This window comes from Pelodiscus sinensis, chromosome 1 (genome assembly GCF_049634645.1).
Source record: "Pelodiscus sinensis isolate JC-2024 chromosome 1, ASM4963464v1, whole genome shotgun sequence".
Taxonomy (NCBI): domain Eukaryota; kingdom Metazoa; phylum Chordata; order Testudines; family Trionychidae; genus Pelodiscus; species Pelodiscus sinensis.
The window spans coordinates 33196940-33222363 of record NC_134711.1 but is presented as its reverse complement, the minus strand read 5'-3'; the positions used below and the strand labels follow the sequence as shown (position 1 = coordinate 33222363).

The 25424-nt window shown below is 41.8% G+C and overlaps 1 long non-coding RNA gene across 1 annotated transcript in view; it reads left to right on the top strand.

Annotated features, from left to right (window-relative positions):
* The first annotated feature begins 21977 nt into the window (after positions 1–21977).
* The window catches only part of LOC142826520 (uncharacterized), a 29782-nt gene continuing 26335 nt past the window's right edge, over positions 21978–25424 (top strand). Inside the window, exon 1 of the long non-coding RNA XR_012900708.1 lies at positions 21978–22156. This is a non-coding gene — a long non-coding RNA (uncharacterized LOC142826520). The remainder of the gene's footprint in view (positions 22157–25424) is intronic.

Genomic DNA, 25424 nt, shown 5'->3' with positions numbered 1-25424 from the left:
CACCTCTCATGGAGCCAGTTGTCTTTCATTTTGAACAGGAAGGAGGATTTGGGCCATAATAAATAAACAAATAGTCTGGTAGCACTTAAAGACTAATAAAACATGTAGATGGTATTATGAGCTTTCGTCAGCACAGCCCACCAGACTATTTGTTGTTTTTTTAAGTTTATTCTGTATGGACTAACTCGGCTACCCATGAAGCCAATAAATTAACAAAAACCCACCAATTTAAATACAAAAATGCTATTAAATATAAGATTAACACAGATTACAGATAACTATGAACATTCTATGAGACAGAATATAACCCCACATTCCTTGAATTTGGATAATGTTATGTGTGCTATAACACAAATAGGTGTAGTTCCTCCACTGTCTTCAATTTGGATTCTGTGCTCTGATCACCTTTCAGTCAGCCTTTATGTAGAAGAAAATTGGAAGTTCCAACTCATGAAGTATTTCTGTCAGATTTTAATCTGGATCTTCCAATCCATCACCTTCAAATCTCTGTGCATGTATTAATATATGATATAAACATTGGTATATTTACTTAATCTTTTCTCCTACAGTTGTGCCTTCCTGCCTTCTTCAAATACGAAAGTGAAAGAAACTATTTCAAGTATTTTATGAGAAGGAATGTCATGAGTTTCTTTCATGAGGTGAATGTTTGTAATAAATAGGATTCAATTTATCTGACTTACAAATCAGTTTTTAAATATGTAAATGATAATTACAGCGATTATCTCTCACTCAGGGTTTTGCATGCTTAGCAGATGCACAAGAGAATTAATGACAGACACATCAAATGTTAAATTTTCTATTTTATTTTCCCTCTGTTTGAATTGTTTTTCAGTGTTCATTGTCAAGTGTCTATACTGAAAGCTATAAATACATATATTTATATCTTGATAATTGAAATGATTTTCTTTGCATTAGTTTCCTATCAAAAACAAACAATATCTTATTTGTTTCATGTTCAACCAACTCTTTTTTCTAATTTAACATTCCAGTCATTGGAACTAGGGTTGCCAGTTTTAGTTGGACATGTTCCTGGAGGTAACATGACATAATTTTTAATTAAAGACAACTCTTTAACTCCTAGAGACTCCAGGACAATCCTGGATGGTTGGCAACCTTAAATGGAACCCATGTGCTTTGGTTACTGGTCACTGGCAGGAGGACATAATAATTAATCTGGAGATCAAATTCTACTGATTAATCTGATTTCCATTTAAAGCAGAGAACTATGCCCACCACAACAACAGTACTATTGTGCAGTTTACCAAACTCATACACCTTGGTCATTCTCTATGTATAACTCTTTATGTTTTAATGAAGGAAAGCCAATTAGGAGTAAACTGATTGCTAAGAACATAATCAGGGTCATTTCTTGGTAACAAATCAATCAACAAAATGCTAAGTATATGTGCTGTTGTAGGCTTGGATTAATGTATTAGTAATTAAAAGGAAATGCAAATCAAATATCTAGCCTAATTGTAGCCAAAAGGCACAAATGCCTTTTTGTTGACCGACAAGACAATGCTATTTAGCTCAGTGTGTTAAGAATTCTTATAAATTACTACAGGTGTCAATGGACCTAATAACATTTTCAGGTCTCTCTTTTAATGAGATAATGGAAAAGATATTTTAAGTTTCTTAAAAATTCAACATGGTTTTGATGTTTTTATATAGGTATAAATTGCCTGTAAAATAAACTATGGTGATATGGAATCATATTTGAATTGACATTTTATGTGATGTGCAGTAAAACAACTTTTTTCTTTGTCGTGATCCTTAGCTGCCCTGAACACAATTGTTTTCTTTTCTTTTTTTCCCCCTGCAGGCTGAGATTTGTTTTTGACCAAAATTTCTAATACTTCTGTGTAATTGCAGCAATTTGACACAAAATAAATGAATAAATCCAAAATGAAAAGTGTGAGTATAGCTGGCTGTCAAGAAGTAATGTAAAAGTTCAACTGGCAGGAAAAGCCACCTTCCCAGAGGCTACATGGTAGAAAAGAATGAGCTCAGACTTTTAAATTCTGCTCTCTTCACTGAAACCATAGAAAGCCTTTATACATGTAGCAGTTTACCAATATCAGTTAGGATTCGATTCACAGAGTAGGAAAGCAAGGATTAAAGCCACGGAAAGGCCTAGAAGGTCAGCCATTCCATCTCCCTGTCAATGCAGAATTGTTTCCATTTTCTAGTGTTTTGTACAATCTACTTTTAAAAATGTCCAATACAGTATGTGGTTTCTGGCATATCCTGGTTGTAGGAGATGATTTCACGGCCTGAGAAACCTCACTGTCAGGAAGTATTTCCTGATATTCACACTATGATTTCCTTTCCTAATTAAATCCTTTTGTTCTTAGATATTTAATCCTTTGTATCACTTTAAATATTTCCCCTACCTCCTTGGTATTAGCACCTTTTAGGTATTAGACTGTTATCTTGTCTGCACCCAGCTTTTTCAAGGTACACATGTTTAGCTGTTTCAACCTGCCCACTACATCTATAATTCCCCTATCTACATCCAGTCGATTGCTCTTTTTTTGTCCTCTCTGAATTCTTTCCAATTTGTTGATATCTTTTTGTAAGAATGATATTCACAAATGAACACAATATTCTGGGTGGATTTAGGCCCAGATCCATATACTGAGTGATGAAGCAGATACTTTTGCATTTGCTGGACTTGTTTAATTCTGATATCATATTGTAATCTCACATTTACGCAGCTGGACATCTTCATCCCAGGTGTGGCTTAACATTGCTCTTTCCAGTGCTTAGCTTTGTTATTCAGTATATGGTTTAGATCTTATTTTTCCCCTCCCCAGATATATGAGCTTGCATTCATCTACCTGTGTCATTAATTTTCTACTTTTCCCATTAATGTTCAAAAAAATCTGTATCTCCTTTCAGATCTTTAATAAATAGAAAAAGTAATATTTTAATCCCAAGCTTGATTTGCAATTCCAAATGCCTACATTTGCAGCCCTATTCCGAAATAGGCTGCAAGTGTAGACATACCCTTAGGGTATATCTCCATAGCAGGGCAAAAGTTGAATTAAGCTACGCAACTTCAGCTATGTCAATGGTGTAGCTGAAATCAAAATAGTTTAATTCAGATTTTGGTACTATCTACACAGCAGGAAGTCGAAGGAAGAACACACTCCTTCAGCTTCCCTTACTCCTCAAGAAATGAGGGTTACCATGAATCAGAGTAAGAAGTCCTCCATCTTGACAGTATTTTGAATAATGGTGTGCTGTGTGGATTCACTCTTTGTTATTTTGGAAAAATGTCAGTTATTCTAAAATAACACTGCTGTGTAGACATGGAAAAGAAAAGAAAAGAAAAGAAAAGAAAAGAAAAGAAAAGAAAAGAAAAGAAAAGAAAAGAAAAGAAAAGAAATGATCAGCCAACAACTGTCACAGAAGTTCAGCACAAATTGTTAGCTAGACAAAATTATAATAATAACTGAAAAGAAGGTCTTATGGTGGGAAATATTGGGCATTATATTAAGTGATGCTACCAGACCCATCTATAATATTAGCCTCTTTGCTCACTTCTCTGCATAGTAATTATGTTTCCATAAATTGCCATAACTATTTTTATGTTCAGTATTCATTCTAAATACTCAATTACCTGGTAGATTGAATTGACTCAGGAATGAGCCATTTCAGTTTATTGTGTAAATAATGCCTCTTTTTAAAAAGAAGACTGAATATGTACTCAACTTGTAGAGCAGAATGGCTCTAGAGGAGCTGTCTTGGTTGATCAGCTACATAATAGAGTACACGTAGTAAAAAGCCACATAATTACATATTAATATATGGCTCTTGTCAGTTTATATCAGATACTTAACATTATTTAATCACAGTTGTTTTTTCTTTTGTTGATTTGGGTTTTTTTTCTTATTTTCTGTAACAAGTCATGAACTTGTTCATAAAAGCTAAAGAAACAATCGTTCTTCAGGCCTGATTCTCTCTTTTCTCTTTTTATGACATATATAGGGATTCATTATGCTGAAATCAATGGAGTGACATTGGTATGAGAAGATAATCTGACTCACTACTTATGTTTCACATTTACTCTGATCAAAGGTTATGTCTATTTGGCTCCAAGATATTTTTTCTTGACATTTTAAAGAGTTTTATAATATATCCACACAGAAAATTATATTTCAGAAGTATTACTAACCATGTAATTAAACCATATTAACAAGGATTAATGTCCACAAATGTAAAATGCTGCTAATCAATATCATTAAATAGACTGACTCTTTTTTCCAACTCATTGTATCCAGAAGGTTTGTTGGCAAGAAGATATCTTACCACAAAAAAACTTTAAAGTGTGTGCAAAATTTAAGAGCCACTTCCACTTTAGTCAAAGAGAGGTGGAAAGTTATTAAAAACTCTTTGAAGAGGCCAAAGAGAAAGAACAGAGGACTCAATTTGTCTGACATCATACACTATCCTGTTACATAGGAGCTGTTTTGTGTGGAAAGCCTTTGCTGTTTTCCTAATACTGGTATGTTCCCACAGGTGTAGAGGAAATCACCTGAGAGATGGAGCATGGTGAGGTAACAGCAATTACATTGCATGGCACAATTATGTGGCATCATCTTCAATTAAAACCACAGGAAATGCAGAACTTAATAATGATCAAGTCAGCATTAGTTACTGTGGATTTCTTTTCTGCAATGTGAAAACCCTTTAGTGTGGGAAGTGTGGGAAGACAGGATATATAGAGAGTGAACTGTACTGCTTTGGGAGACAGGAGTGAGGCAAATAAGTACTAAATAAGGGTGTTCTTCAGCAGATATTCCTGTATCTGTGGGGTTTCCTCAAGTAGTAAGGAAACACATCTCCCAATTAAGTTATGATATCTTGGAGAAACTATGAAATGAAATATCAAATGTTTTCACAGTAACTGTAGTCCACTCCAATGAGATTTTGCTGTAGGAGCACATGACTTAACACTAATATTTTTAAAACAAATTAAACATTTTAGTGGCCAACTAATGAGAATGAGATCTGGATGCTCTTTACTTCCTGTGCTCTGTCAAAAAACTGGACCACACAAACTCAAGGAGTTTGCTGGAAGCAGTCCTATGTATCTTGTTAGAAATGATGTTCTATCATGTTTTTATGAAACATAAGATCTTTCTAATTTACATCAACTTTCCAAAGGTATATAAGAGTTGATCTCATCAAAGAGAAGCAAGTTGTTTTTAATCATGTAGATGTGAGAGCACTCTAGACTCGTATAACTGAAGAATCTCCAAAACGCTGCTTTTTTGTATGGTCTTACATAGGAAATATAATAGTTATAACTAGGATATCAATGTTTGAAACATTTTCTAAATGATACAAAACCCTAATGCTAAATTATGTGCCCTCTGAGGCACCATTTAGGCCACTCATAACTACCATTAAAACAAATTAGAGGAGTGAGATTTTTTTAAAATCTCTGATATATAAGAAAATCAGTTTGTGAAAAGAGGATTTCTTTAATGAGAATACATGGAATAATGTAAAAGTTATGAAATCCTTACTTTTTCTGATTTTATTTGTTCTTTCATTGCCATTTCTCACTTCCTATTTTTTGATTGTTATTGTGCTTTGTCTCCCATTGTCCCTTTTTATCTTATACAAAAGGGAATAAAAGGAGGGGGGGGATAGACATCATGTATTGCAAACTTAAAATATTTTTTAAAAATCACAATTTTAGAAAAAAATAGACATTTTTCTGCTTGTTGCCAAAAATGTATACCTTGAAGATTTTTGCTTTAAAGTTTTCAATTTAAAAAGTGAACATTAATTTTTGTTTAAATGAGAAATACTGATTTAGGCAAAAAGTTAATTTCTTCCCCCATCCCGCTTTATTAAGCAGCAATGTTTGCAAATGCAATGTTATTAAAGTTTTGTGAAGTTTTTCATACAGTCCATGTGTAAACAAGTACCATATAGCTCTCTTGCAAGCCAGCTCATGGCGGGGGGGGGGGAGATTTGGGGGGGGCAGAGGGAAGGTGTTGTATATGTTACTGTGTTGTGTTTGATTTGAAATAATTGCAGTTTCCTTAAACATTTGGGCTATGTCTATGCTGGCGTGATCTTGCACCAGAGCTATGCAAATGAGGCTAAGTGTGGAATATCGCCGAGCTTCATTTGCATATCTAATGAGCCGCCATTTCTGCGGAAGAGGCTCTTGCGCAAGAAGGAAATAATAGGCATGACAGCATTGTGCAAGAGGGGTTTTCTTGCACAAGAAGGGGAAGTGTAGACAGCTCCTTCTTGCGCGAGAGCCTCTTATGCAAAAACGGCGGCTCATTAGATATGCAAATGAGGCTCGGCAATATTCCACGCTTAGCCTCATTTGCATAGCTCTGGCGCAAGATTGCGCCAGTGTAGACATAGCCTTGCAGTTCTTGGAAGAGAACAATGCCACCTGGCAAATTCCACACCTGGTTACAACAGATAGAAATAGGTACCATATGTCGTTGACTCAGGCTCATAGCCCAAGTGAAGAAATGTACCTAACAGAAAGGTGAAATATAAGACTATCTTGATAAAGGGCAGACACAATCACAAGAAAAGAAATGGTCAGATTCACATCTGTACAAATTAAATTTGATTATATTGGAAAAATCTGCATCCTGAGTTCCTGCTTTACTTTTCCATTTTTATATGTCCTGAATGGCCTAGTGGACTAGCAGTATTTCTTGTTGTGTCTTCCAAAAATGATCTTATTTTATTGAGACAACAAAAGACCATATCTTTTGAGCTGCCAGCAATCACTAGTGCTGGAAGTTCAGTAATGCAGATATGCTAAATGTTTCCAATGAAACCTTATCACTAAACTCAGTAAGTCAAGTGCTTAGGTACAAAGTTAAAACTCAGATCAAGTTCATCGTAAGGTTTGAGCTTCAGCTGGGCTGGCCTGGACTGGCTCAGCAAGGCTGTACGTTTGAATTATAATTCTATTTTATTTTATTGGCCAGCTGCCAATTTTATTTTGCTCCTGGGCCCAGTCAGCAGTTCTCTTGTGTTGTCATCCATGTCACTGGCCGAAGAGGGAGAATCATATGCAAACACACAGCTGGGCTTTTTCATTTGGCTGAAGAGTGGAAATTGAGAGTTCCTGTTGGCTGCCACTAACCCTGAGCTGTTGATGATAGCCAATGCCACCTGCAGTCTCCCTCCTCACCACTCTTGCTGCTTCTCAATCCTGCATGTAGGGAGATCCACTTGCCACTGTTGCATGCTAATCAGCCACAATATGAAGGAGTTAGTATGAAGGAGTCTTTCTGTTGACCTGCTTAGGCTATGTATACACTCAATGGAAGATCGCAGCTGCCACGATTGAGCTTCTGGAGTTTGATTTGGTTAAGACTCACTAAATCAAACTCAGATAGAGTCCCTGCCAGTGGCCGGAACTCCTGCTTAGCAAGGAGTAAGGGAAGCTAATAGGATTTGTCTCCCACAGTGGAGATGGTGGGGAAATGCAAAACAAGATACATTGACTCCAGTTACATAATGAACATAGCTGGAGTTGTGTATCTTTTTTTTGACATTCCATATGAGTGTAGACCTAGCCAGGCTTCCAAGTACAGGAGAAGCAATTAACTAGGTAACATCCTGGAACCCTGTCAAGAAGATAATCCCAGGGGACATCTTAATCTGATATGTAGTGTCTTAAAGCTAATCTAGGGGAGGTTCCTAAGTCACACCAAGGTTTAGCCAAGCTAAGGACATCTGTCTCCTAAGGGAGAAGCACAGTTTATAAATGGAGAGAACATTTGCCTGCAACCCCTAATTTAAGTGCTGCATATATACATCGAGCTAACACAACTTCAGTTTGAAATAAGTATCTGATACAGTTTCTGGTTCAGGGTTGAAACCAAACAGCATCTGGATTTTTGTCTGGTTTCCAAATAAACCAATGTAAGAATCACTTTTGACTGGGTTTCACTTTACAGTACTGATTTTTCCAAACCTTGAATCTCGAAGTAAAACTTGAGTAGCTGCATATTAGAAATGAAAGAAAATGTTCCAAGGAACATCTGTGAAGCAAAACCAACTTTAATTCAGATCTAGTTTAAACAAGATTATAAATTGGTTTGTATGCAGGAACCCTACCAAGTGACTGATGTTGCATTTGATAGTCAGCAGATTAGTCACAATGAAAGAATAGCGTCACAAACAGTATATCATCACATCAGGGAACTACATCCTCATGGGAGCTGTTTAAAAATGTTCAAGTGCACCCTATAAAAAAAGCAACTCTTCTTTGGCTTTTTCCTAGTTCTTTTTCTAAATCAGACCTTTTTTTTAAAGCAAATGTTGGGAGAATAATAGCAAATATTCCCAACCTTGGTCTTTATTCAAAAATTCACACCAGTTTGATGTCCAAGAGGGATGGTTGATAAAATTGAAGACCTCAGAAATAAAGGGTATGTCTACACCGCAGTGCTATTTCGGGATACTTCTAGTATCCTGAAATAGATTTTGAAATAACGGGCTTGCTACTCTGATGGGACCATAAATCTCATTCCATGAGGATTAAGGGACATTTTGTAATAGCTGTCTATTTCAAAATTTGGCACTGTGTAGACACAGCCAAATTACAAAATAAGTTATTTTGAAATTAACTCAAAATCAGCTATGCAATTTGTGTAGCTCAAATTGTGTAGCTTATTTTGAGCTAAGGGTACACTGTAGAGGCACCCAAAGAGAATATTTTCTACAAGGGCCAGAAGTGTCTTCAGAACTGACCAACACTATACATTGTGTTAGGATTTAAAGATGCATTGAGAGATTATAATACTTTTTATTCTTAAAAAGTTTGTATGAAGCTACCAAAGGGAAGAATCAAGCCATTACCTCATATAATAGCACGTTCAATATTTTTCTTGTTGTACTACTTGAGGGAGAAGCTTCTGTGAAAACTGAAGAAAGAAAGAAAGAAAGAAAGAAAGAAAGAAAGAAAGAAAGAAAGAAAGAAAGAAAGAAAGAAAGAAAGAAAGAAAGAAAGAAAGAAAAGCCATGCAGATTAGGTCCCAAACACATACTATTACCTGTAGAATGGGTTGTTAAGATCATTATAAGGACACCTGAGACTATTAACATTGCTGGCCTTCTGTTTGTATTTTGTATTAGTAGAATTCTATAGTAAAGCCAATGATTTTGTTATCAAGTTTATACATTACTAAAATAGCATTCAGGCTTCAAAGTACATCTTTAAAAACAATTACTTTAGGTATCATTACTCTCATACTAGCTGCACAGTCTGTTCCTTAGCTAGGGTTATGTGTTCTGTATTTAAAAAAAAAAAAAAAAAAAAAAAACTTTTTTATTTCAAATTGGAATAAAAAAATGTCAAGAACAAAAATTTCCACAGACTGAAGGTTTTTTTAAAAATCCTGTTTCAGAAGAACTGAAGTGAAATTTATCAAAAATTTCTGGCTGAATCAACTGTGATTTTTTTTACCAGCTCCACTATCATCTTTCTTTTATTGTTTTCTATTCATCTAGTTACATTTTGATTGCATGTCACAATCTTCAAGACATAAGTCTCAATTCTGACTTCAGGCACAGACTGGAGAAGGGAAAATGTAAGTTACCTGTTTCAGAACTCTGAAGTAACCCTGGGTAGGCATAGGACATCTGTTCCCTCCCCGTTCCAAAACAACAACAAAAGCTCTTTCCTTCTGGTTCCTAGAGGCTAATCATTTACTGCTGGCCTAGACCAGCTATTTCCTCTTCCTCTTCTTTCCACTGGTTGTGACTCCCAGTGAGTTGGGAGTGCAGACAAAGCACCTTCCATTTCCTGGCCCTCTGTGAAAGGGGATAACCCCTCATTCAACAGAGTGAGGTGCAGGAAGGACTCTGGGCTTAGCCAGGCTCATCATGACAGGCCTGCTGGACATGCTATAGTAGTAGGAAAGGCATAAAGGCAAGTCTCCTGAGCCCAGTAGGGGAGTGAGCAGAGAGTAACAGGCTGGCACTTACTGCTACAAAGGGATCAGAACTACGTAAGAAGGGCATTGTAATGATCTTGGAGTGCATTAATTAACAAGTTAGTGAATGAGAATGAAATAAAACTGTATAAAATAAACAGGAAAGCATCTCTGGTGAATTGCTGCACACAGCTGTGTTGTTCCCAATCTCTGCCTCAAAATTCTCACATTTTCAAACAAAGTTCCCTCTAAGCTGCATGGTTGTTTGAAACCGTGAAGCTGCCTATTAAGCCCTGTGCATGGATGCAGGGCTGCCACATACAGACCTGCTGTGGCAAGAGAAGAGAACCTTCTCCCTCAGCTTCCTGCTTCTGAGGCCAGAGGAGCAGGGAGATGCCACAACTGGAGGAGAGACACACTCCTTTGGTCCCTACAGGGCAGCAGGGAGATGCTGTGGGCAAAGAAGAGGCACATTCCTCAGGCCCCAGCAGCAGGGAGCTGCAGGGGGAGAGACATGGTGCTCTGGACCAAGCAGCAGGGCTGGGTTAAGAAAGGAGATTTGGGGGCTTCAGTCCATAAAGACCCTGTGTTCTGGGCCAACCATTCTTGTCAGGAGCGGAGAGGTGGCTCTGCACACTGCCATTCAGTCTTGTGCAACACCTGTGCTCTTTATTTAAGGTCAGCTTTCCCACCACCAGTTTCCAATTACATTGGCTTTACTATTGCTTGGCCTAGCACAGGTCTGGTCAGCAACCGACTAGAAGTCTCTGAGCTGAGCTGAGCTGACCTGACCTCCCCCACTGTGTCTCCACCCTCTTTTCTCTCACTTCCTTCCAGCCTTATAGCTCCCGTTAATGAGGGTGGTCCGTTTAGTAAGTTACCAGGCAAACATAATGATGTTCACCCAAAACCCAGTCCATTCTCCCTCATTGGGGCTGAGTAGCTGCCCTCTGCACATATCCCCACATACTTTTTTATAGTTATTGCTGAGTGACCATATGAGGCCATTGATTTTTATGTAGTACTCCCTGCTGATGGCAGAGATTCTGCTTGAAAGCAGTGGCATGATACTGCCTCTATTGGTGTCTTGAAGCAGATGTTTCAAAATGAAGAACAAATCTTCTACTGAAAACTTCTTCTTTAGTCCTGGCATCTGTTTGTGGTCAGTTTCTTGTTATCTAACAGCACAAAAAAATCCACTGAAATTCTGCCATTCCTGATTACTCTGCACTATATCTTCTATGACCCCTCTCTCCATAATCTGGATGCTCTTTTGCCCCTTTTTCCAGTCCTTTATTTTGAAAAATAACACTCCTTCATTTTTTAGTACAAAATCTCACGGGGGGAAATCCTGACCTCATTGAAGTTAACAGTAAAACTCCTGATCGCTTCTTCAGTGGAGTCAGGATTTTACCAATATTTAACTTTCTTAGAAATATTTCGGGAGATGTACATTGACTTTTGCTTTTCTTCTCTTCCTACATGAAACTTTCATTGATACTGTATTCTCATTTTTATTTCTTGAGCATCTACTCTTTCTTTGTATGTCTGTGTGGAGAGGTGGGAAAGTGTTTGTTCTTTCTTCATCCATTTGTTAATTTTTTTCTGAAAGCCCTCTTTAACAATCCCAACCCACTGCATTTTCATAACACCAACTGAATGACATCTTTGCCCTTCCACAGTATATTCTTTTGGCATTTGTTAAGCTTGAAGTTATTTTCAAAGGTGAAATCTGTTCCCCTTTTAACTAGCATTAAAACAAGCTAGGTGAAATATAGTTATTTCTCCAAGTCTAATGAAAAACACCAAATATAATCATAGTGTGATATTTTCATTATGGGTTAATTTTTTTTCCTGTGTAACCAGGGGTCTTCTTTTCAGCTCTATTTTTAGTGACAAGAGACCTTGCTGAGCATAATATGGTAAATGGCACTTTGAGTTCTAGTTCAGATGAAAAGATCTTGGGGTGGAAAATCATCATTACTGTGACAATAGTTCATTTCAAAACAGAAGAATTAGGAATATATACAATTTGTAATGGACATATTAATGTCATGCATATCTCTTCTATGTAAATCTGACAAATTATCATTAACTTTCAAAATAAAGTTAATAACTGATTCAAACTACATTGCTTGGACTACCCTTGGGACAATGCTGTAAATTTTGTTGAAAATAATCAGATGGGATTTATAATTATTAATAAATAATGTGAATAACATTGCTGCTATTATGGACAAGGGTCCCTTTGTGTTAGGCATTGGACTAACAACAATACATACATACACCAAAAGAAAAAGGTCTCTGTGGGAGATCGACCGCGTCCGTGCTCCCCCAACCCCCAAGTATCACCCCCTTTCTGTGTATGGAGTGCCTTTTAGTTTATTGAATTATGCGCTTTTACAATTTGCAGGAGGCGCTCGGCTGTCCCGTTGCTTGCCGGGGAAGGGGGTCCGGGCCCACCCTCGCTCCGAACCCCGACCCAGGGCCCTAAGGTCAGGACGCACGTTCCTGCCTAGCGGAGGGGGTTAAAAAAACCCCTAAACTCCCCCGCTCTCGGGGTCCACGCCCCCGCCCTGGGTCACTTCTTCCCCGGCAGTGAGCTGCCGCTAGCCTGGGGACCCCGGGTTAAGATTCACCCAGGGTCTCCAGTAGTCGGGTCCAGGAGGTCCTGGCTGTGACGTTCCTCTGCTGCAGGGTTCTCCTCCTTCCTCTGGCCTGTAGTCCCCTTTTGAATTTCCCGCCGGACGCGGGAGGATGACGCTTCCCCCAGCGTCATCACCCGGCGACGCCCCTGGGCGTTGCGCTGGTGACGTCACAGCCGACACCATCCCAGCTGACCTCCCGCCCCTGCCGGTGTGCTCCCCCGTGTTGTGGCCACGCTGGGGCACCCCTACTCCCCGGGGAGACACCGGGGTTCTATGGAGGGGCGGGGCTACCCCGCCACAGTCTCTTACCCAGAAAACTTACAATCCTGTGTATAAATGACAGCAGGTAGATACAACAAACAGACAGGAGAGCACAATGTGACAATGAGACAAAACTTGTCAGGATGGAAATCAGTAGTCATAACATACCAGCTGCTTAATCTTGTGTTTTATTTTATTGCTCCCCCACAGGAAGGAGGGAGAAAATGAGAGAACAGAAGTGGGGAATGAGCCCTAGATTTGAGACCCTGGCAGTTTCAGAAGAGTTTCAGAGCCTAAAGAATGAATCTTCCGTTCCGAAAGGGAAAATATAAAAGACATAAAGAATTGTCTTCTCAATAACTCATGGAAGATGTCTTCCCGTCCTTTGTGTTGACCTTAGAGTTCAGAAAATTTCATGCTCTGAAAGATGCCAGGACAAGGTGTCCAGAGACGTTTGGGATCAGCTCTTCTATACTTGGTCAACTTAAGGGTAAATGGAGAAGGGAAAATGAGTCAAAGCCAGGACTTAGACCCCCCCAGATAAAAAATCACTTTTACATTAGCAGCATTCTGAACATCACTATCAGGAATATGATGAGATGAGGAATAGAAGGAAGCACCTGTAACTAACTAGGTTGAAATAATGGAAATAACAGAATTGCTGTGTAGATGCTCTCACAGTCGCCGAGTTAATCTGTAACTGGAAAAACTTAAAAACACAACAAATAGTCTTGCAGCACTTCAGCAACTAACAAAACATGTAAATGATATCATGAGCTTTCATGAGCATTAGCCTACTAAACCCAGAGTTGTGAGATCAATCCTTGAGGGGGCCATTTAGGGATCTGGGGCAAATCTTTCAGGGATGGTATTTAGGGGCAGGGGACTGGACTCGATGACCTCTCAAAGTCCCTTCCAGCTCGATGAGATAGGCATATCTCCAGTTATAGAAATGGGTTGTTCCCACAAAAGCTTATGATGACATTTACATGTTTTATTAATCTCTAAGGTGCTGCAAGACTATTTGTTGTTTTTTAAGTTTTCCTAGGACTTAAAGAGTTTCCTTTTTCTTTATCAGAATCCATGGGCAGTGGATTCTCTAAGGCTACATCTGCACTGCACAGTTATTTCGGAATAAGTTATTCTGGAATAGTTATGCTAAAATAGCTTATTTCAAAATAGAACATCTACATTGCGGGAAGCCTCAAAATTAGTCCGAGGCAGGCTTCCTTAACGTAGGGCTACAGGTACACTGTAGCCTTCTTGCGGAAAAGCTTATGCAAATGAAGCACAACATGGAATATCACCGTGCTTCATTTGCATAATTAATGAGCAGCCATTTTTGCTCAACAGGCTTTTGCACAAAAAGGAGCTGTATAGATGGTTCCGTTTTGCACAAAAAAACCCTCTTATGCAAGAGCAGTTCTTTCTCATTTTTTCATTAATTCTCTCGTTAATTATGCAAATGAAGCATGGCAATGTTCCACTCCATGCTTCATTTGCATAAGCTTTTCCATGAGAGGGCTACAGTGTAGCCATAGCCTTGCTGTACTATCTTGATTTAGAGTCCCAGGAAGCGCTGAGGAGAAATAACTTAGAATAGCCCTGGTGATGGGCTATTTCAAAATAGCAGCAGTGGAGTGTCTACACACACCTTATTTCAAAATAGCTAATTTGGAATTGGTGTTATTCTTCACAGAATGCCTGTGTCTAGACTGGCTGCTTGATTTTCCACAAAAGCACTGATGATCTACTGTCCGAAATCAGTGCTTTTTCCGGAAAAGCTTTGATGCTCCCGTTTGGGCAAAAGTCCTTTTTGCAAAAAACTGTTGCGCAAAAGGGCCAGTGTAGTCAGCTAGCTAAGACTTTTGCGCAAAAGGAGGCTAAACAGAAAAAAGCGGTTTGGACGCTGGGAGACCCCGTAGGAGCCCCGGACTTCCTGGTAACCCGAGCTCTTAAAGCACACGCAGGCTGCTGAGCACACGTGGCAAGAGTGTGCCTCAGACCTCTTGGTCTGCCACGCCCAGCAGCGACATCGCAGCCAGCATGGCAGCTCCGGGCGCTCAGCCACCTGCACCCCCAGCGCAGGAGGCCTCCAGGGGCCACAAACGATGGGCCCCATCCTGGTCGTTGAGGGAACTGGACATCCTGCTCGACCTCTGGCAGGAGGAGGAGGCCCTCCACGAGATACCCTCATGGCGCACCAGGCGCTCGCCCAGCAAGGCCATGCAGCCCGGACCCTCGAACAAGTCCGGGCTAAAGTAAAGGAGCTGCGCCTGGGCTACGTGTGGGCCAGTGAGGGCCAGAGGGCAGGAGCAGACACCTGCCCTCATTATGACCGGCTCCACGCCATCCTGGGCCAGCCAGCCTTGCAAGCCCCAGACGTGCCCGTGGACAGCAGCGTGTACCCCCCCGTCACCAGGACCACCGAGGCAGGGGAAGGAGACAGCACTGATATGGAGGATGAGGCCAGCATCGCCATCCAGCAAGCCCCCTCCAGCAGCCCTGACATCTCCCGCGCATCCTCCGAGGCCAGGGAAGGATCCACCGGTGAGTCTTTCACTTTGCACTCACAAGGGCGGGAAGTGGGAGGGGGGAGCCAGGTGCCCGGAGGGGGGAGAGGGAGAGCATGTCACTCAGGCCACGTGAGCTGCACACTGTGTAGCATTAGGCAGCAAGCAGCAAATGCAACCACGTGCAGCCTGGTGACCGAGCAGCAGGTGGATGCGCCAGGCAGCTGCAGGGCACGCACATTCAGCAGGACCAGGAGGAAGGGTGGATGCCGGCTGGAACCAGCCAGGGCCCCAGGGACTCAGGCCAGAGCCCGCACCTCTGCAAGGGTGCAGCACGGAGAACGGCACACTGTCCCATGCCTGGCTGTGAGGCACAGCCAGCTGCTCTTGGGTAAACCGCAACATCACAGCTCTGTGAGCGTGGCCCCCACTGAGCCCCTCGCCTGCTCCCGGTGCCTTGGCTGGCTCCCCGAGGGAAGTCCCCACTGCAGCCACACATGTCCCTGGGCCACACATGTCCCTGTGTGAGGGATAGTGGGAGGGAGAAGGAGGGGGGAAGCGCTCGGGCCACCCTTAGGGCACCTGAGTTTTGCTGCAAGGATGGGACACCCACCCAGTCACTCGTCTGTTCTGTCCAGGAGATATCCCACGCAATGGGGATCTGAGAGCCCAGACCACCTCTGCCAGATGTGCTCCCAGGCACTGTGTGGGGATGCATCTCGCTCCCTGTCAAACACCAGTGATTAGCCCAAAGCCTCACCACCTCCACCGGCAGGGAGTTCCACGGGTTAATGCAACACAAGCGCCCTCCCGCCCTACACGGGCCCAGGACACAGACCGGTGGTTACAAGGCATGGAGGAGGACCCTACTCCAGGGGCAGTCCTCCTTGCAAACATACAACACGGAGAGTAGGGGGGGAACCGAGTGGGCCCAAGCCACACTACTGTGGTGTCACCTGGGCTCAGGGGTGGAGGGCATGAGGTGTGGGGACAGTGGTCGGCCTGTCTGACTGACCCATCCTTTCTTCTCTTCCCTGCAGCGGGACCACGCACAAGCCGGGGACTCTCCGGTCCGGCAGCAGCGGCACCCCCAGCTGCCCAACCACACAGGCACAGGCTCCACCACCGGGACCAGCTCCTTTGCCAGCATGTGCAGGCCATCGAGCGCATCGAGGCATCGATTCGCCAGCTCATTGAGGGGGACCTGCAGTGGCGCCAGGAGGCCTGGGCCGCCTTCCAGGCCTAGTGCACAAGGATGGCTGACTCCATCGCCACCCTCACTGCCCACATAGCCCATGCCATTCACTATGGCATGGCCTTACCCTATGCCCCCGCCATCCCTCCCCTAGTACTGCCCATGCCCCCTCTTGCCCCTGCAATGCCCCCTCCTCCTGTCCACCTCTCCGTGCAGCCTGCCCCGATGCGGCCTGCCCCGCATGTCCAGGTCCGCCCCCGCAGGAGTGCTCGTAGGCGCCACCCCTCCCAGGAGTAGCTCCTCCCCTTCCCCGTCCCAGCTGAAGGTCTCCTCCTCTTCCCCCTCCCCCTTGTAAATAAAAACATACATTTTTCAGTTGAGAACAAAACTGTGTTGGTTATTGTGTTACTCGAGGTAACTGTAATAAATGATTTGAGATGCCAATTAGCCAACTAAATTTAAGAGGATTATAAAATGCAGACACCAAATTCTGTATCTATCACCAGTCATCCCTTTAAGTGGTCATTGGTTTGTGGCACATACATAAATACTGACACTTTTAAGTAAAATTTAAACCACAACTATATTTACATAGATAACAAACAAGCAAGAAAGGTTAAAAGACGCACACAAAAGAAATATGTACATAGCCTAGATGCAGGGGACGATTGTAGTGTTGCTGGCAACCTCAATCCTTTTGTCCTTCCGGGCCTCAGGAGAGGAACAGCCAGGAGATCCCTCAATGGAAGACGAGGGCGAAGCTGGCAACCTCAATCCTTTGGTCCTTCTGGGTCTCGGGAGAGGAACAGCCAGGAGATCCCTCAAAGATGACTGGAATCGGGTACGCTGACTCGACCTTCCGCACGAACCACAAATCCTCTTGCTGTTCTGAACAGCTCAGACAGGCGATGGTGGCCTAAACCCTAGCCTAAACTAAAAGAAAAACCATAACTACGTCCGATACACCCAGCGAACATTCACAATGATGGCCTATGTGCTTGGAACCGACGCTTTACAATTGGGAGGAGGTAAGGGGAGGGGAGGGGAAAGGATAGGGAATGGGAGGGAGTTGTATGGGGAGACTGAGGTGACCCTACTATGGTGCTTGTGCAAACATGTCCGTCAGGGTCTCTCGGATGCGCACCCCATCCTGGTGTGCCTGGCAGATGGCAGCTGTGTGGGGCTGTTCAAACGTCTGTGCCTCAGCTGCCATCCATGCAGGGAGAAAGGCCTCCCCACTCCGCTCCACAATGTTTTGGACCATGCAGCACGCGCCCAGTACCTCCATTGCATTCCACTCACCCATCTCAAGACGGGCGAGCAAACAATGGAAGCAGGCTTGGAAGCGGCCGAAGGCGAGCTCCACCTGATTTCGGGCCCGGTTGAGGCGGTCGTTGAACCGGGCCCGGTTCTGGTCCAGCCGCCCCGTGTAGGGCCACATTAGCCAGGGCAGCAGGGGATAGACTGCGTCCCCGATGACGCAGATGGGCATAGGCACATCCCCGACAGTCAACTCCCGCCGGGGGAAGTAGGTGCCCGCCTCCAGCCTGCGAAAGAGTCCGGAGTTGCGGAGGATGCGGGCGTCGTGTGCCCTGCCAGACCAGCTCACGTAGACATCCAAGAAGCGGCCCTGGTGGTCCACAAGGGCCTGGAGAACAATAGAGCAGTACCCCTTCCTGTTCGTGAAATGGGCTGCTCGATGCTCTGGGGCCCGGACAGGGATATGGGTTGCATCCAGGGCTCCCCCACAGTTGGGGAACCCGAGGGCAGCGAAGCCAGCCAGCGTAGCGTCCACATCGCACAGGCGGATCACTCTTGGTAGCAGGACACCATTGATGGCATGGACGACCTGCAGAAGGGTGCAGAGAAACACAAGGGAACACATCACATAAGGCAGGGGTGAGTGTGCGCTCCCTTGGCCCCCCCCCCGGGATTCCCTCTTTCCTCACGCATGCACACACACACACACACACACACACACCAGCGCCCCCTCGCCCCACGGCCACCCCCCCACCAGCAGGCCTGTGCAAGGGAAGGACGGCCCAAATCCCTGGGTGACCCAGCCTGGAGTCTTGGCTGCCCCTGAGCATGGAGTGCAGCACTCTTCCCCCACCCCACTCCTCCTGGGACTTACCTCCATGACGATCACATCGATGGTGGATCTTCCCATCCCGAATTGCTGTGCCACTGAGCGGTAGCTGTCTGGGATGGCCAGCTTCCACAGCACGATGGCAACCCTCTTGTTGACGGGGATGGGTGCACGCAGCCGGGTGGTGGCTCTCTGGAGCGTGGGGGTGAGCCAGGCGCACAGCTCCAGGAACGTCCGCTTTTGCATGCGGAAATTCTGGAGCCATTGCTGGTCATTCCATTGCCCGAGGACCAGCCGGTTCCACCAGTCCGTACTGGTGTCCAATCTCCAGACTGGCCTCTCCACGGTGGGGTGCTGATGCCACAGGGATACCATGGCCTCCCTGGTGAGGAAGTCGAAGGCGATCTGTGCCTCCTGGTCCTGAAACATGAAGGCACTGGCCTGGAGCACCAGTCTGAATGGAGCTCCAGCCCCGCCCCCGAAAAGGTCCGGTGGCCTTTTGCCCTCTTCAAAATGGTTTCGGGCTTCTGCTTTTGTGCAAAAGCGCGCCGCCAATCTAGACGCACTTTTGTGCAAAAGCGCATCGTTCTAACGATAACTCCGGGACCAATCTAGACGCTCTTTTGCAGAAATACTTTTAACGGAAAACCTTTTCCGTTAAAAGTATTTCTGGAAAATCATGCCAGTCTAGACGTAGCCAATGACATTTACAGGAGTTGGAATAAGTTGTCCATTATTTTGAAATAACGGAATTGCTGTGTAGATGCTTGCACAGTTATTTAGGAATTACGGCCATTAGACACACCCTAAATGTTGTTTTTTTTTCCCAAGGAGAGGAGAATTCCTCTATGGAACAATAATGAAGCCTCATGCTAAACTGTAGTCACAACTCCCATTCATTGGGGTTGCACATGTATAGAACTGAGAGTAATATTTAGGCCATCTTGTTTGCATTATTGCTAGCTTGTGTGATCCTTGAAATGCAATGTCAAGTTTGATTTCCATATTCTGAGGTTATTTGAGAAGGTCTTCAATATCTACAGGATAAGATGCAGCAGTCAGAATAGCAATCATCAATATAAGACTTACACATATATTTTTAGGGGACTGCCTAGAATTGGGAAAATGAAGAGATGTCACGCTACAGGAGAAGTTGAGGAGAGTTTCCTTGACTACACAAGAAGAACAAACCTCCTGCTGCATCCTGACATGACTGGGCAGCTCTGAAATAGCAGGTTAGCAGAGGTAATTTATTTATTAGTTAAACTTCCTTTGCAGCCATTTAGAATCACCAAGTTATGTAGATTAATATGTGTAATCACATGGCTTGTTACCTTTCACTTCTGTTGTTTGATCGCTATGCTCACCTCTTGCATCTTTTTTCCGTGTGGATTGTATACGCTTTTGTAATAAGGACTGAATCTTTTTATGTGCTTTTTTAGTGCCTAGAACATTGGGTATCTGAATTGCACTGGGACCTCGAGTTGCTATTGTAATACAATTAATATTTAATTATATAGTGCTCTAAGAAGCATAACTAAACCTTCTTTAATAAGCTAAAATAATACACACAAAAATAAATAACAAATTCTATTGTTTTTACATAATATACACTAGAAGTCCCAGCTTCTCCCTGCTGAATTTTAATTCCCATGTTTCATTCATACTCACTAAACTAACTCTTAAATTATCTAATTTTCTTTTTTTAATGTTTAATATATTCTACCTTGGTTTTTTAATGTTTTTATATTGCTGCTGAAAGACCATGCAATGGGGTGCATATAATTTTTACATATATGTAGGTTTGAGTGATCTGTTTCCTGAGTCTATTTCTGAGCTGCACATGGAAGAAATTAATTCAGTAACTTGGCTACATGCTGTAAGTGATGTACTGGTGCTTGAGCTTAAACCCTTCCTATCATTTACTGGAAGCAGTGCACGTGGTAAACAAACACATATTGCTGAGCCAGTCTCTTTTGTGTTATTTGTCAACCCTTAGCTGAAAATATGCACATTTACATTTTTTCTCATGCTCCACTGACATGTTGACTGACAACCAGATTTACATGAAATTCAGTAACATAAAACTTTTTGAATATTGCCTAGCCATTGGAATTGCTAGAAACTTCAAAATACATTACCATAAGGTATTTTGGCTCCATTAAGAAAAAATGTTATATTAGTATGCAAAATGTTGTGTACAGGTGCACTTCTGAAAGTGACAATACTTCCTCTTTGAAAAAAAAAATAGTTTCATTTTAAAAGCCAGGCACACTATGCTGGAAATAAAGGAAAATTACAGCCATTAAGTGCAGACAGGAAATGTGTGCGACAGCTTTAACTCAACATGAAAATTAAATCCAAACTACTACCAACTAGCTCTGGGTTTTACTGTTAATTGTTCATGTGCCTTGAATGCAAATTATTCACACTGGTGTACTGCATGAGCTGAGCATGTCACTTCATTTTTTTTTTCCATAAATGCCATTTCATTTTGTGTCCATTGTGGGAATTTAGGTAAGCTGCTTTAGTTGTAAGAAAGTTCTGAACATAACATTTAAGGCTGCTGCAGCAGTTTCATGGATCATTAACAATTTGCTAATATTGTTTTAGCTTGCAAATTAGTGCAGCTTAGTGACTAAGGAAAGGTTCCTTAGCTGTCATCAATCAGACTAAAATTCTTCATGCATGAGATGAAAAACGATTTTTAGCCTTTGAGGCTTGGGCAGCAATTACTGTAAGAAAAAGCAAAGAAAAGATGGGTGGGGAGGAAGCTTTCCAATGTAAAATGTTATTAACAATTCCATTAAGTTTATTTCTTTTTGCACAAGAAAGGAACCAAATATATCCCATGTAACTGTAGCTTGGTTTTCTCTTATAGTGATGAATTGACACTCATAAGAGAAAAAAAAAGAAACCTTTCCTAGGCATTGGTAAGAGATGAGTGAATATTTGTGAATTTAGAAATATATTTGCTTCAGTCATGCTCTCAGTCCTTTTGCAATTGCTTTCTCTAAACATGGGAATGATTGAGTGTTACTTACATGGATGCTCACGGACATCAAATCCTAAACTTGCATTTTCTAAAAATCACAAATAGCAAATTTTAAACACCATGGATGCATATTGTCATGGAACAGGAATCCTAAATCCCCATGCCAGAGTCCTGGGATAGAGGCTGTTAGCAAGGTATCGGGAAGCCCCCTGAGATCACTCTACCTCAGGGACCAGGTTGCTAGGAGCTGGATTTCTGTGAGGCAACTAGAGGCTGCAATTACTGATCTCTCCATACAGCCTGAGTCTGCAGATGGTCATGAAGGTTTCCCTCATTCCCCTCTTCACCAGAGTACAGAACAGTAACAGCTGGGTTTAAATAAAGCTATTAGTAAAAAGCAGCATTCAGCTGTTGCTCACCACAGCTTGGACTGAAGCCTTCAGATCTGTAGCAGCCCACTGTCTTCAGCATCATTTACATCAACAGAACACTGGTAAGCAGAAATTCTTCTCAATGCACCATTTGTCCTTTTAATCTCCCCCCACTATGTTCTCTGAATCCCCACTCTTGCTTTTTTCTCTTCCATGGTTACCCCTTTTTTTCTTCACATCTGTCCTTACTTCTTCTAACTGTTGCTAGGATTTGTCTTGATTACATCTGTTGTACCTCTACCTTCCTTCTTTTAAATCCTTTCTCATGACCTTCATCTTCAAGGGAATTTTTAATACCTTGAAATGCCATGAACTTTAGTTTCTAACCCCATTATGCAAAGTGACTGCAATATTCCAATGCTGATTTTTTTATGTCCCTCTCAGTTTTGTTGGCCCCATTGCTCATTCTTCTCTTATCAGACAGACCCAGTTGCACAATTCAGGCCTTGGTCTGCCTCTTTAGGAGAGCAACTCTATCTACATTTTTAAGGTTCCCTGCACATCCAAATCACTGCATATGTAATAAATAAAATAAGTTACAACTACAATCACAGTTATTCTGTGAAAATCATGAGAGAGTTACATTTTGTTTCTGTGACAAGACAATAATTAATACATGTTGTCACTTTTTCTAAGAGAAGGCCAAAGCAACATAGAATGAAAAAGCTTATTAAATGAATGTCCATTATTATTAATATTTACACCTGCTGAGCATTTTAGAAACAGAGAATAAGGCCCAGTCCCTGCCATGAGTGCACAGTCTAAAATTCCCTATGCACACTTATTTGCTGTTACTCAAATAACTACTCTCTTTCCAAGGCAGTAATGTGATGTGACCAGTCACAATTCATTAGTAAGGCTTGAAATTCATATGCTGGATGTGTTATGTACCCACAGAATTGCTTATAATCCACAGAGATAACAAACTCACTGAAAAGCATATTCAGGACATTCAGATAAGCACTAAATATGAGGAAATTGTGAACTGTGCACAGACCTATTGTGAACAGAAAAAAAATAGATAAATTATTCACTGTAAATTATTTTCTCAGCTCCAATAGTGACCTATTAAAATAATTTATTAAATGAGGTTTATAAGCTAAAAGGAGATCGGGGTGGTGGAGGAACATCAGGACCTCATTTAAAAAGATCAGATTTTGTAACTTTGGAGAAAATCTTGGTTCAGATTTCAGATCCATCCTTCAAGGAGAGGAGGCAAAAGATCAGCTAGTGAATCAGCCTGGAATTTGGAACTAGGGTGTGCTCATGTCATAGCCTTCCCTTTGCATGGGTGCAGCAGAAGTTCTTGTCTGTCTGGTGCCCAGAAGGAATTGGACTTCACAAGCCATTTTCCATAGGATTCTTCACACTACTCTGACAGTAGAAGCATTAACCCAGTCTCTCTGACTACACCCTTCTTGGAAGAGAGGCCCAAAGTTACACAGAAAGGGAAAAGGATCAGAGGGTAATTATACAGGGACGGACACTGCAGGAATGGTGCATTACTGCCTCAGATCTTGATAGACCTGGGAGTATGTGCTCCCAATTCTCTCTAACCCTGCCCACTTACAAATGGTCCCTCAAACCCTCTTCTAGAGATATCATCATGGGAGGATTTCATTTTTCCCCTTTTTGATGCTATGAAAATGGAGATCTCATCTGACTTTAACATTGTAATATTAAGATTTCCCCCACTCTAAGCTATGTAGAAAAGCTGAATATACTAATGTAAGTTAATGTCTAAGACATTGCACCGGTGTGACTGATGCCCATGAAGATGAGATCTCTAAAAATGAGCATCAAGATAATGGGTTGAGAGAGAACTCATACACACTACTAGCTTATCACTCTAATTCAGGTTCCTTGTTATCTTAAATGAAATCTTCTGTGTCAATGTTCCTCCTTTCTGGTGATGTTTTGGTTTATTCTAAAGGAGGATTTTAGAAATTAGAAGTACAAAAAAGAGGAGTGCATGCAACTCAGTACTTTCCATTTTTTATTATTATTGCAGTTGTGTTTAGACATCAAACCTCTGCTTTATCACAAAGTTACTCATATGCAGAAGAAACCGTGAGGTCAGACTATTAAATTTACAGATATTGTGGCTTTCAAATAGAAAGAAGAACTTAGCTGGACAAAAGCCTACCTAGCAAACAGAAGGCTAAACATGTTTATCATAGGCTGGACTCATTTAGCTCGGTGGTGAACATCTTGAATTTCAATCAAAGTTCAATTTTACATAGGCAAAAAACACTTTCCTGCATATAAAGTGTTAATAGACATAATATTGGCTTTACTAGTGTGTACCTTTCTAATTTGACATTTATAATCAAATTATTCAGGAGAAAAGGTATTTCAGTTAGATTTATTTTATACCCCCACTGTATCTGAACAACATAATGCAATCCATCAATCAAAAAGTAATCATTTATTTCTGTTTCTTTCCATTTCTAAGGACATTTTTCATAAGCTTGACAAAATGAATTATGAGTCCTATTCCAAACTTCACTTTCCTTTACAATTTCATTTAGGAACATCTGAAAATGGGAGGGAAATAAAAAAAGAAGAGGACCTCTTCACTATCAATATTTCCAACAAGAGCATCTTTCATTTGTATTCATTAATTTCATATATTTAGGGTTTCATACTAGTTAACAAGATATGCTGAATGTTTTTAGCAGCACCTTAATAAAACATGAACCACCTTATGAGGACCAATCCACTTGACATAGTGACCACAACTGATGATGTTGTTTCAAGCATTGGCTAATGGAGATCCCAAATCCTGCCCAGTCCTGTGAATCCATGAATATCTAGGGCAGTGCTGTCAGCATCACCAGGTGGGCTAAGCACATTCACCCCTTCATGTGCTGACAGAGTATGAAAGCATAATGGATTGGGGTGTGTTTGTCCATCCTGACACCATTGCAGACTAGGATATCCGTGAGACTAGGATATTTTGTGCAAAGTCAAACCACTCTATGCTCAGGATTTAGTGCCGGAAGTAACTATGGAATCTTTGAAGGAAGATGATTTATTCTTGGAGACAACTTCTCAATTACTGGAGGTTAGTCTGTGCTCTGCATGGCTGAATAATCTGCTGTTGTAGCTAAAGCATAAGTAATAATATAATGTAATATAATATCTATATAAGCATTGAATAAGAACAAAAGTATTAATTTAAATATGTTTCCATGTTAATATTTTAGGGACAAATTAATCAAACTGACTCAATAGGCATTTAGAGTGATAACTCATCAAGGTTTCCTTAGACCAGCCATAGGACAATAATCTAGCTTTTTCCATGTTCACAAAATATGATGCTTGGTT